Here is a 12,309-nt window from a genome sequence, read left to right as displayed (position 1 = left end):
AGGCCAGTGATGGCGAACCTTTTAGAGACCGAGTGCCCAAACTACAACAAAGACCCTCTTATTTATCGCAAAGTGCCAACACAGAAATTCTATTTGTGATTTATACTCCCTTCTCTGTCACAGTTTTCATTGATACCAGCCCCTGAGGACACCTATAAAGCAGAAAATAGTCCCAGGTACAGCTGTCACTTTAATATAGCTCTGTGCACAGCAAGTCCTGGGCTGTCTGGGACTGCAGGAAGATACCTGGAGTCATCTCTGGTGATGGCCCGGGTGCCCACAGAAAGGGCTCTGAGTGCCACCTCTGGCACCAGTGCCATAGGTTAGCCATCACTGCTCTAGGCCATCTCAGGCAAAATATGACTCTTCTATGCTCATTTGCACATGACTTTTGAGGAAATTTTTTACAGATGAATAGGTGCTAAAATACTGCTAAAACATACACAGGCGGTGTCCGGCTTTAGGGTTCCTGACTTACCGATGACCCCCCGGTTACAGATGGACCTCTCTGGATGCTTTACTTTAGCCCCAGCAATGATCAACTGTAAGGTGCCTGTAATGAAGATTTATACATAATCCTTGCAAATACAATTGTCACTGGGCCAAATTTTTTAAAAAATTTTTTGAAAATTATAAACAATAACTGTTCCGACTTGAATACGATTCAACCTAAGAACAACCCTATGTTATATACAGGGACTGCCTGTACTGTCAACAAGCCAAACAAGGTTCATGATTTGGCTGTACTGTTGTATTTCCTAGCATGTATTAGATCACCGTATTAATGGATTACCAGTTTTTGCAGTCTATCATTGGTGCCTAATGTTCCCCATATGCCTTTGTGACGGTATCTATCAGTAATATCACGGATACATTTCAGCTCTTTCAGTCTTAATTGACAAGAAGGACTTCATTATTCCGTAGGTATAAATTGATTCATATAACCATAAATTCTCTTCCATGTGAGATGATGAAGTATATGTGAACACAGTCTTCTGCCAAGTCATCTGGACTAACACTATGAGCTGATCTAACAATTTATGAGCCATCAGTCACATAGACAGACAGTAGAAACCTGCAAGATACAGTTATTCCCAGCTGGCAAAAAAAATGTGAAACTTTGCAAAATCCAAGGTAACTCATGAGCACAGCACTTTCAATCTGACTTTTATGATAATGGTAGCTTTTACCTCGTACAGTGGCATCTGCAAGACTAGTTGTCAAATGGAAAGTTAACTTTTCAGGGGAACTTTATAGAATTGCCATTTTTACCTAAGGAATAGCTGAAGCATTGAGTAATAGATTGTGATATCGTAGACAATCCTACTTAAAAATAAACCTACTGACAAACCTACCATAAAAAAATTGGTAATATAATTCACATTTCAGGGTAACCATGGGTGTCCATGGGTGTACAACAAAAATAGTGACATGCTGAAGACTGTAGACCTTAAGATTATGGAGAGCGGACCTGCACAGGTTTGAGTTCCCGAGTTTGGGCAAGCTTTGAACAAAAATTTAGTTTGGTAATCTGAACATTAACACCACTGAGTAACACCCACAATCGGTGTGCAAGTGTTAAATGCAGTTGACAAAGCTGTGTCATGTCACCATTTTACGCAGGATCAACGCCACTTGATGACATAACAGGGAGCGACGATCCTAAGGAAAATGGTGCCATGCACCACCAGCATTTAAAAGGTTTACTTCCAAGAAGATTAACACCTTAAAGATGATGTTTCCTTCATTGGCCTGTGTGGTGGCATCATTTAGAAAATCGAAAATCAGCTTTGAAGAGCAATGTCACCGGTGGACCCACGTCTCGGGTCACGGACTCACCCGTGTCCCTCTCTGTGCCCTGGCCTCCTGTCTGCCTTCCTGTGTCTGCTCTGGCGCTCAGGCACATGTCCCCTCCTCCTAAGCGTGCACCAGCTCTCTGAAATTTTAAAGGGCCAGCGGACCATTGATTGGTGGTGGCCATTCCCAATATCCCTTATAATCCAGCCTCTCCCTGCACACCTCGCCGGATCTTCATGCCTTGTGCCCTAAACTTTGTTCTTATGCCTTGAGCTGTTATTGCAATTTCCTGTTGTGACCCGGGTTCCATTATTGACTCTGATCCTGTGCTGTCTGCCCTGACCTACTGCTACATCACACCTGTGGAGCGACCTAGGGGTACCACTCTGCAGCAAGTCCAACTTGCTCTGGCTCTGGTGAAAAACGGGTGTCACTTAGAATCCGCTCTCAGTTGTTGGCTTATGTCATCGTCCATGGTGGTGCAGTGGGTCCACTACCCCTGATTCCTTGACAAGCAATGTAACTTAGGTATATAAAGTCAGGGAAGCTGAAAGTTTAACACTGACGTCTAGCTCACCCAGCCTTAGAATACCTCCTCTGCTGTGATTTACATCATTTACTATTGATTTTGTGTAGTTATGATGTACCTAGATGCAGGACCGTCAATTATAATAAAGGGGACATTCTGAGCTTGACTTCAGTGCTAAACTCTCTGCCTCCTTGACTTTATACAACCATTTTAGATCGCATTTTAAAGTTAATTCCACCATGCTGGAATATAAAAGAAACATGATCTAGAAGGTACTTATCTGCTTGTCAAGATTGTCTAGTGGTTTAATAGGTCAGTGTGTGCTGACATGAAGGCAAAGCAAGGGGAGCTACACTGAATATCACTACAAAGTAAGGGGAGCTACACTGAATATCACTACAAAGCAAGGGGAGCTACACTGAATATCACTAGATTTCTGTTAATCTACAACTGTTTTATTGCCTGAAAATTGTTTTGTATCGTCAAATACCCAGTCCTCATCTCTCTCCAAACACTGCTTGTACTGGTACCATGTTAAATATGCTTTGCTCCTGGTTTTGACTACAAGTTCTGTGTTTTCCCCAGACCTTGCTTTTTTTGGTCTGCTCCTTCAAGTAACATACTCTATCTAGTCCTTAGACAACTGGTCCTTGGCTCCAACCACAACTTTTTCATCAGTCTCATCTCCTGACCAATTGCCACTTTCCTGTTTATACTTCAGTTCTGATTCTGTTGTCACTTTCTACTGGACCACTATATGAAAACATGTCCAAATGTTTACTGTATCTGGACAACTGCAGGTAAATCTCATATACATCTTTACTAGAGATGAGCGAACATGCTCGTCCGAGCTTGATGCTCGGTCGAGCATTAGGGTACTCGAAACTGCTCGTTACTCGGACGAATACTTCGCCCGCTCGAGAAAATGGCAGCTCCCGCCGTTTTGCTTTTTGGCGGCCAGAAACAGAGCCAATCACAAGCCAGGACACTCTGCACTCCACCCAGCATGACGTGGTACCCTTACACGTCGATAGCAGTGGTTGGCTGGCCAGATCAGGTGACCCTGGGATAGACTAGCCGCTGGCCGCGCTGCTCGGATCATTCTGTCTCTGGATGCCGCTAGGGAGAGAGCTGCTGCTGGTCAGGGAAAGCGTTAGGGTGTTCTATTAGCTTACTGTTAGGCAGGAGTGATTCTCAAAGAACCCAACAGCCCTTCTTAGGGCTACAATAACGTTCTACTTTTTTTATTTTAATTTGCATCTTTTACCATTTTGTGAGGAATTAGCAGGGGGACTTGCTACCGTTGTGTTTAGCTCTTAGTGGCACACATATCCATAGCAAAGACCGAAGTGGGAAAATTCAGTAGGGGTTGGATTTCTATTAGGCAATAACTCAGTGTCATCTCATCTGGCATAGTAGTGTGCTTCCTTTGATACTTGGCTAGAAAATAGCCATAGGAGAATACAAACAGCTTCTTGAAGCCTACAGTAGCGTTCTATATATTTGATTTCTGGTTGATCTGCTGGTGGCTGTAGTTTCTGCAGTGCATGTACTTGCCAATTCTGAGCAATTTGTAGTGAGACTTGCGACCGCTGTGTTCTGCGCTTAGTGGCGCACATATCCATAGCAAAGGCCGAAGTGGCAAAATTCAGTAGGGGTTGGATTTCTATTAGGCAATAACTCAGTGTCATCTCATCTGGCATAGTACTGTGCTTCCTTTGATACTTGGCTAGAAAATAGCCATAGGAGAATACAAACAGCTTCTTGAAGCCTACAGTAGCGTTCTATATATTTGATTTCTGGTTGATCTGCTGGTGGCTGTAGTTTCTGCAGTGCATGTACTTGCCAATTCTGAGCAATTTGTAGTGAGACTTGCGACCGCTGTGTTCTGCGCTTAGTGGCGCACATATCCATAGCAAAGGCCGAAGTGGCAAAATTCAGTAGGGGTTGGATTTCTATTAGGCAATAACTCAGTGTCATCTCATCTGGCATAGTACTGTGCTTCCTTTGATACTTGGCTAGAAAATAGCCATAGGAGAATACAAACAGCTTCTTGAAGCCTACAGTAGCGTTCTATATATTTGATTTCTGGTTGATCTGCTGGTGGCTGTAGTTTCTGCAGTGCATGTACTTGCCAATTCTGAGCAATTTGTAGTGAGACTTGCGACCGCTGTGTTCTGCGCTTAGTGACGCACATATCCATAGCAAAGGCCGAAGTGGCAAAATTCAGTAGGGGTTGGATTTCTATTAGGCAATAACTCAGTGTCATCTCATCTGGCATAGTACTGTGCTTCCTTTGATACTTGGCTAGAAAATAGCCATAGGAGAATACAAACAGCTTCTTGAAGCCTACAGTAGCGTTCTATATATTTGATTTCTGGTTGATCTGCTGGTGGCTGTAGTTTCTGCAGTGCATGTACTTGCCAATTCTGAGCAATTTGTAGTGAGACTTGCGACCGCTGTGTTCTGCGCTTAGTGGCGCACATATCCATAGCAAAGGCCGAAGTGGCAAAATTCAGTAGGGGTTGGATTTCTATTAGCCAATAACTCAGTGTCATCTCATCTGGCATAGTAGTGTGCTTTGATACTTGGCTAGAAAATAGCCATAGCAATAGGATAGCATTGTTTGGTTTTAAAAACTCAAAAAAAAACAAAAAACACAAAAAAAAAAAAAACACAAAAAAAAACAAAAAAAAGTAAAAAAAAAAAAATAAAGTTATAACTCTCATTTTAAAAATGTTTAACCCGAGGGCTAGGGGTAGAGGACGAGGGCGGGGACGTGGGCGTCCAACTACTGCAGGGGTCAGAGGCCGTGGTCCTGGGCGGGGTGAGACACCACCTGCTGATGAGGGAGCAGGGGAACGCCGCAGAGCTACACTCCCTAGGTTCATGTCTGAAGTTACTGGGACTCGTGGTAGAGCACTGTTGAGGCCAGAACAGTGCGAACAGGTGATGTCGTGGATTGCTGACAATGCTTCGAGCAATTTGTCCACCACCAGTCAGTCTTCCACGCAGTCCACCCATGTCACCGAAATCGCCACTCCTCCAGCTCCTGCACCTCAGCCTCCTCCCCCCCAGTCTGCCCCCTCCCAGCAAAATTTGCCATTTGAACCGGCATACTCTGAGGAACTGTTTTCTGGACCCTTCCCACAGTCACAAACCACTTGTCCGGTTGCTGCTGAGCAATTTTCCGATGCCCAGGTTTTCCACCAGTCACAGTCTGTGGGTGATGATGACCTTCTTGACGTAGTGGAAGTGTGTAAAGAGGTGTCCGACGATGAGGAGACACGGTTGTCAGACAGTGGGGAAGTTGTTGTCAGGGCAGGAAGTCCGAGGGGGGAGCAGACTGAGGGATCGGAGGATGATGAGGTGACAGACCCAAGCTGGGTTGAGAGGCCGGGTGAACACAGTGCTTCTGAGACGGAGGAGAGTCCTCGACCTGAACAGGTTGGAAGAGGCAGTGGTGGGGCCAGACGGAGAGGCAGGGCCAGAGCTGGTGCATCAGCGCCACTGTCAACTAGTGAAGCTCCCGTGGTGAGGGCTCTTGCGGCGAGGGCTAGATCTTCAGAAGTGTGGAGGTTCTTTAAGGAAACACCGGATGACCGACGGACTGTGGTGTGCAACATTTGCCAAACCAGGCTCAGCAGGGGTTCCACCACTACTAGCTTAACTACCACCAGTATGCGCAGGCATATGAATGCTAAGCACCCCACTCAGTGGCAACAAGCCCGTTCACCTCCGGCCGTGCACACCACTGCTCCTTCCCCTGTGTCAGCTGCTAGTCAGCCCCCTGCCCAGGACCCTGGCACAAAAACCCCATCGTCGCCTCCACGATCCTCCACAGCATCCACCAGCGTTCAGCTCTCCATACCCCAGACGCTGGAGCGGAAACGCAAATATAGTGCAACCCACCCGCACGCCCAAGCCCTTAATGTGCACATCTCCAGATTGCTTAGCCTGGAGATGCTGCCCTATAGGCTAGTAGAGACCGAGGCCTTTCGCAACCTCATGGCGGCGGCCGCCCCTCGGTATTCGGTCCCCAGCCGCCACTACTTTTCCCGATGTGCCGTCCCAGCCCTGCACCAGCACGTGTCAGACAACATCATCCGTGCCCTGACCAACGCCGTTTCTGACAAGGTCCACCTGACCACGGACACGTGGACGAGTGCTGCCGGGCAGGGCCACTATATATCGCTGACGGCACATTGGGTTAACTTGGTGGAGGCTGGGACCGAGTCTGACCCTGGGGCTGCTCATATACTGCCGACGCCGAGGATTGCGGGGCCTACCTCGGTCCAGGTGTTTCAGGCCTACTATGCCTCCTCCTCCTCCCACCCCTCCTCCACCTCCTCCTCCGAACTACCATCCGTGGGCACGGCGCCATCAGTCGGTAGCTCTAGGCACAGCAGCAGTGCCGTCGCTAAGCGACAGCAGGCGGTGCTCAAACTGCTGAGCCTAGGCGACAAAAGGCACACCGCCCAAGAGCTATTACAGGGCATCACGGCGCAGACTGATCTGTGGCTGGCACCGCTGAACCTCAAGCCGGGAATGGTTGTGTGTGACAACGGCCGTAACCTGGTGGCGGCTCTGCAACTCGGCAGACTGACACATGTGCCATGCCTGGCCCATGTGTTAAATCTGATAGTGCAGCGTTTCCTCAAGACATACCCCAATCTGTCTGATTTGCTCACGAAGGTGCGCCGCATCTGTGCGCATTTCAGGAAGTCCAGCCCAGATGCTGCCACTCTCAGGGCAGCGCAGCGCCGCCTCCAACTGCCCGCTCACCGACTGTTGTGCGACGTGCCCACGAGGTGGAATTCAACACTGACCATGTTATCCAGAGTTTACCAGCAGCGCAGAGCGATTGTAGACTGCCAGATGTCAACTTCCACCAGAACCACCAGTCAGGTCAGTCAGCTTCCTCAAGTCTACAATGAGGAGTGGACGTGGATGTCTGATATCTGTCAGGTGCTGAGTAACTTTGAGGAGTCAACACAGATGGTCAGTGGCGATGCCGCCATCATCAGCCTCACCATCCCGCTGCTTGGCCTGTTGAAAAACTCTCTGGTCAGCATGAAGTCGGAAGCTTTGCGCTCGTCACAAGAGACGGGGGAAGAATATTCCCTTGTTGATAGCCAAAGCACCCTGAGGTCTGTTTCTCAGCGCATATCGGAGGAGGTGGAGGTGGAGGAGGATGAGGAGGAAGAGGAGGAGAATGTTGGCGAGACACAAGAGGGGACCATTGTTGAGTCCTTCACTGTTCAGCGTGTATGGGCAGAAGAAGAGGAGTTGGAGGAGTTGGAGGAGGAGGAAATGGACAGTCAGGCCAGTGAGGGGAGTGAATTCTTACGCGTTGGTACTCTGGCGCATATGGCAGATTTCATGCTAGGCTGCCTATCCCGTGACCCTCGCGTTCAAAGAATTTATTCCAGCACCGATTACTGGGTGTTCACTCTCCTGGACCCACGGTACAAGCAAAATCTTCCCACTCTCATCCCTGGAGAGGAAAGGAGTGTGAGAATGCATGAATACCAGCAGGCCCTGGTGCACAAGCTGAAACAGTATTTCCCTTCTGACAGCGCTAGCGGCAGAGTGCGTAGTTCTGCGGGACAAGTAGCGAGGGAGAGTAGGCGAGCAGGCAGCTTGTCCAGCACTGGCAAGGGTACGCTTTACAAGGCTTTTGCCAGCTTTATGTCACCCCAGCAAGACACTGTCACCTGTCCCCAGTCTCGGCAGAGTAGGGCTGATCTTTACAGAAAGATGGTGAGGGAGTACGTAGCTGACCATACCATCGTCCTAAATGATCACACAGCTCCCTACAACTACTGGGTTTCAAAGCTGGACATGTGGCACGAACTGGCGCTCTACGCCTTGGAGGTTCTTGCCTGCCCTGCCGCTAGCGTCTTGTCCGAGCGGGTTTTCAGTGCAGCTGGTGGCATCATCACCGATAAGCGTACACGCCTGTCGACTGACAGCGCTGACAGGCTGACGCTTATTAAAATGAATAAAGGCTGGATTTCTCAGAATTTCCAATCTCCACCAGGTGAAGGAAGCTCAACCTGAATAATTGATCCACTCCTCCTCCTCCTCCTCATTTTCCTCCTTCTCCTCCTCTTTGTACAGTAAAGCAGAGGAAACTGGCTATTTTTTGACAGGGCCCACTGGCTCTTGCTATAGTACTTCATGCATTTAATTTTTCTGGAGGGCCACCTACCCGGTCCTCTGTTTGAAACAATTTTTGTGAGTGCCACATACAGGCACTCAATCTATTCCATTTTACTGCAGGGCCACCTACCTGCTCCTCTGGTTTGAAACATTTTTGGGACTGCCACATACAGGCACTCAATCTATTCCATTTTACTGCAGGGCCACCTACCTGCTCCTCTGGTTTGAACAATTTTTGGGACTGCCACATACAGGCACTCAATCTATTCCATTTTACTGCAGGGCCACCTACCTGCTCCTCTGGTTTGAACAATTTTTGGGACTGCCACATACAGGCACTCAATCTATTCCATTTTACTGCAGGGCCACCTACCTGCTCCTCTGGTTTGAACAATTTTTGGGACTGCCACATACAGGCACTCAATCTATTCCATTTTACTGCAGGGCCACCTACCTGCTCCTCTGGTTTGAAACATTTTTGGGACTGCCACATACAGGCACTCAATCTATTCCATTTTACTGCAGGGCCACCTACCTGCTCCTCTGGTTTGAACAATTTTTGGGACTGCCACATACAGGCACTCAATCTATTCCATTTTACTGCAGGGCCACCTACCTGCTCCTCTGGTTTGAACAATTTTTGGGACTGCCACATACAGGCACTCAATCTATTCCATTTTACTGGAGGGCCACCTACCTGCTCCTCTGGTTTGAAACATTTTTGGGACTGCCACATACAGGCACTCAATCTATTCCATTTTACTGCAGGGCCACCTACCTGCTCCTCTGGTTTGAACAATTTTTGGGACTGCCACATACAGGCACTCAATCTATTCCATTTTACTGCAGGGCCACCTACCTGCTCCTCTGGTTTGAAACATTTTTGGGACTGCCACATACAGGCACTCAATCTATTCCATTTTACTGCAGGGCCACCTACCTGCTCCTCTGGTTTGAACAATTTTTGGGACTGCCACATACAGGCACTCAATCTATTCCATTTTACTGCAGGGCCACCTACCTGCTCCTCTGGTTTGAACAATTTTTGGGACTGCCACATACAGGCACTCAATCTATTCCATTTTACTGGAGGGCCACCTACCTGCTCCTCTGGTTTGAAACATTTTTGGGACTGCCACATACAGGCACTCAATCTATCCCATTTTACTGGAGGGCCACCTACCTGCTCCTCTGGTTTGAAACATTTTTGGGACTGCCACATACAGGCACTCAATCTATTCCATTTTACTGCAGGGCCACCTACCTGCTCCTCTGGTTTGAACAATTTTTGGGACTGCCACATACAGGCACTCAATCTATTCCATTTTACTGCAGGGCCACCTACCTGCTCCTCTGGTTTGAACAATTTTTGGGACTGCCACATACAGGCACTCAATCTATTCCATTTTACTGCAGGGCCACCTACCTGCTCCTCTGGTTTGAACAATTTTTGGGACTGCCACATACAGGCACTCAATCTATTCCATTTTACTGCAGGGCCACCTACCTGCTCCTCTGGTTTGAACAATTTTTGGGACTGCCACATACAGGCACTCAATCTATTCCATTTTACTGCAGGGCCACCTACCTGCTCCTCTGGTTTGAACAATTTTTGGGACTGCCACATACAGGCACTCAATCTATTCCATTTTACTGGAGGGCCACCTACCTGCTCCTCTGGTTTGAAACATTTTTGGGACTGCCACATACAGGCACTCAATCTATCCCATTTTACTGGAGGGCCACCTACCTGCTCCTCTGGTTTGAAACATTTTTGGGACTGCCACATACAGGCACTCAATCTATTCCATTTTACTGCAGGGCCACCTACCTGCTCCTCTGGTTTGAACAATTTTTGGGACTGCCACATACAGGCACTCAATCTATTCCATTTTACTGCAGGGCCACCTACCTGCTCCTCTGGTTTGAACAATTTTTGGGACTGCCACATACAGGCACTCAATCTATTCCATTTTACTGGAGGGCCACCTACCTGCTCCTCTGGTTTGAAACATTTTTGGGACTGCCACATACAGGCACTATCCAAATTAAATTGTCTCCATAGCAGCCTCCACACGTTGTCTCCATTGCTACCTCCAAAAGTCGTCCATATAGCTGCCTCCATACATCGTCCCTTTATCAAACGAGGTGTGTCAGGCAGAAATTTGGGTTGTTTTCATGGATTCCACATCAAAGTTGTTAACTTTGTCGCCACCCTGCTGTGTTATCCACAAAATATACTGGCAAACTTTTACCATTTAGGGATATTATTTCAGCGCTTCTTGCGCATCTGTTTACATTCCCCTCACCCGCCATATCCTAAACTTATAAGAACGCTACTACACTTGATCTTATACAAAAGGTTCTTAGAAGTGCTGTTTGGGGAGTAGCCTAGAGACAGGGGCTTGGATTGGCGAAAGCTCGCCTGGCAGCGGAACGCCAGCTCCATGCGCATCATGCGCTTCTTGCGCATCTGTTTACATTCCCCTCACCCGCCATATCCCAAACTTATGAGAACGCTACTACACTTAACTTGGTGCAGGCTGGGACCGAGTCTGACCCTGGGGCTGGTCATATACTGCCGACGCAGAGAATTGCGGGGCCTACCTCGGTCCAGGTCTCAAAGGCCTACTATACCTCCTCCCACCCCTCCTCCACCTCCTCCTCCTCCGAATTACCATCCGTGGGCATGGCGCCATCAGTCGGTAGCTCTAGGCACAGCAGCAGTGCCGTCGCTAAGCGACAGCAGGCGGTGCTGAAACTGCTGAGCCTAGGCGATAAAAGGCACACCGCCCAAGAGCTATTACAGGGCATTCCACATCAAAGTTGTTAACTTTGTCGCCACCCTGCTGTGTAATCCCCAAAATATACTTGCAAACTTTTACCATTTAGGGATATTATTTCAGCGCTTCTTGCGCATCTGTTTACATTCCCCTCACCCGCCATATCCTAAACTTATAAGAACGCTACTACACTTGATCTTATACAAAAGGTTCTTAGAAGTGCTGTTTGGGGAGTAGCCTATAGACAGGGGCTTGGATTGGCGAAAGCTCGCCTGGCAGCGGAGCGCCAGCTCCATGCCAAGATCCAACTAACATAGTTTTAACTGCAGCACCTTTAATCTACTACTAGTTCACTGCCTCCATACATCGTCCCCTTATCAAACGAGCTGTGTCAGGCAGAATTTTGGGTTGTTTTCATGGCTTCCATGTTAACTTTGTCGCCACCCTGCTGTGTAATCCACAAAATATACTGGCAAACTTTTATCATGTACCGATATTATTTGAGCGCTTCTTGCTCACCTCCTTTGGTTCCTCTCTGCCACCCATTGGTTTGAAGCCTGAGTCCATTTAGGGTATGTCGCCATGACACTCTCTAGCCTGCTGCCGCTGCCTCTGCATGCCGTCCCCTATAGTGTCAGGGTCAATTATTGGATGTTTTAGATGCTATCTAGCTTCATTCTGTCACTCTGTCATGGCCATGCTGTTGCCCATAATTTTGGCATAATGGTGCGATTATGCAGCCTCAGAGGCATCCATGCATGCTGCCCCTGCTGTTTCCTGTCCATTTCCGTGGTGTTTCCATCCTTTTCTGAGGTTCCCAGGTGTTTGGCCAAGCTTCCCTGTGCAGAGCCTTGGTCCCCTTGAAAAATGCTCGAGTCTCCCATTGACTTCAATGGGGTTCGTTATTCGAGACGAGCACTCGAGCATCGGGAAAAGTTCGTCTCGAATAACGAGTACCCGAGCATTTTAGTGTTCGCTCATCTCTAATCTTTACCAATATAAATGCTATAGAATAAGTTAGACCATAAGGGTATA

This window comes from Engystomops pustulosus, chromosome 10 (assembly GCF_040894005.1).
Source record: "Engystomops pustulosus chromosome 10, aEngPut4.maternal, whole genome shotgun sequence".
NCBI classification, from domain to species: Eukaryota; Metazoa; Chordata; class Amphibia; order Anura; family Leptodactylidae; genus Engystomops; species Engystomops pustulosus.
Note: the sequence above shows the minus strand (reverse complement) of the source record.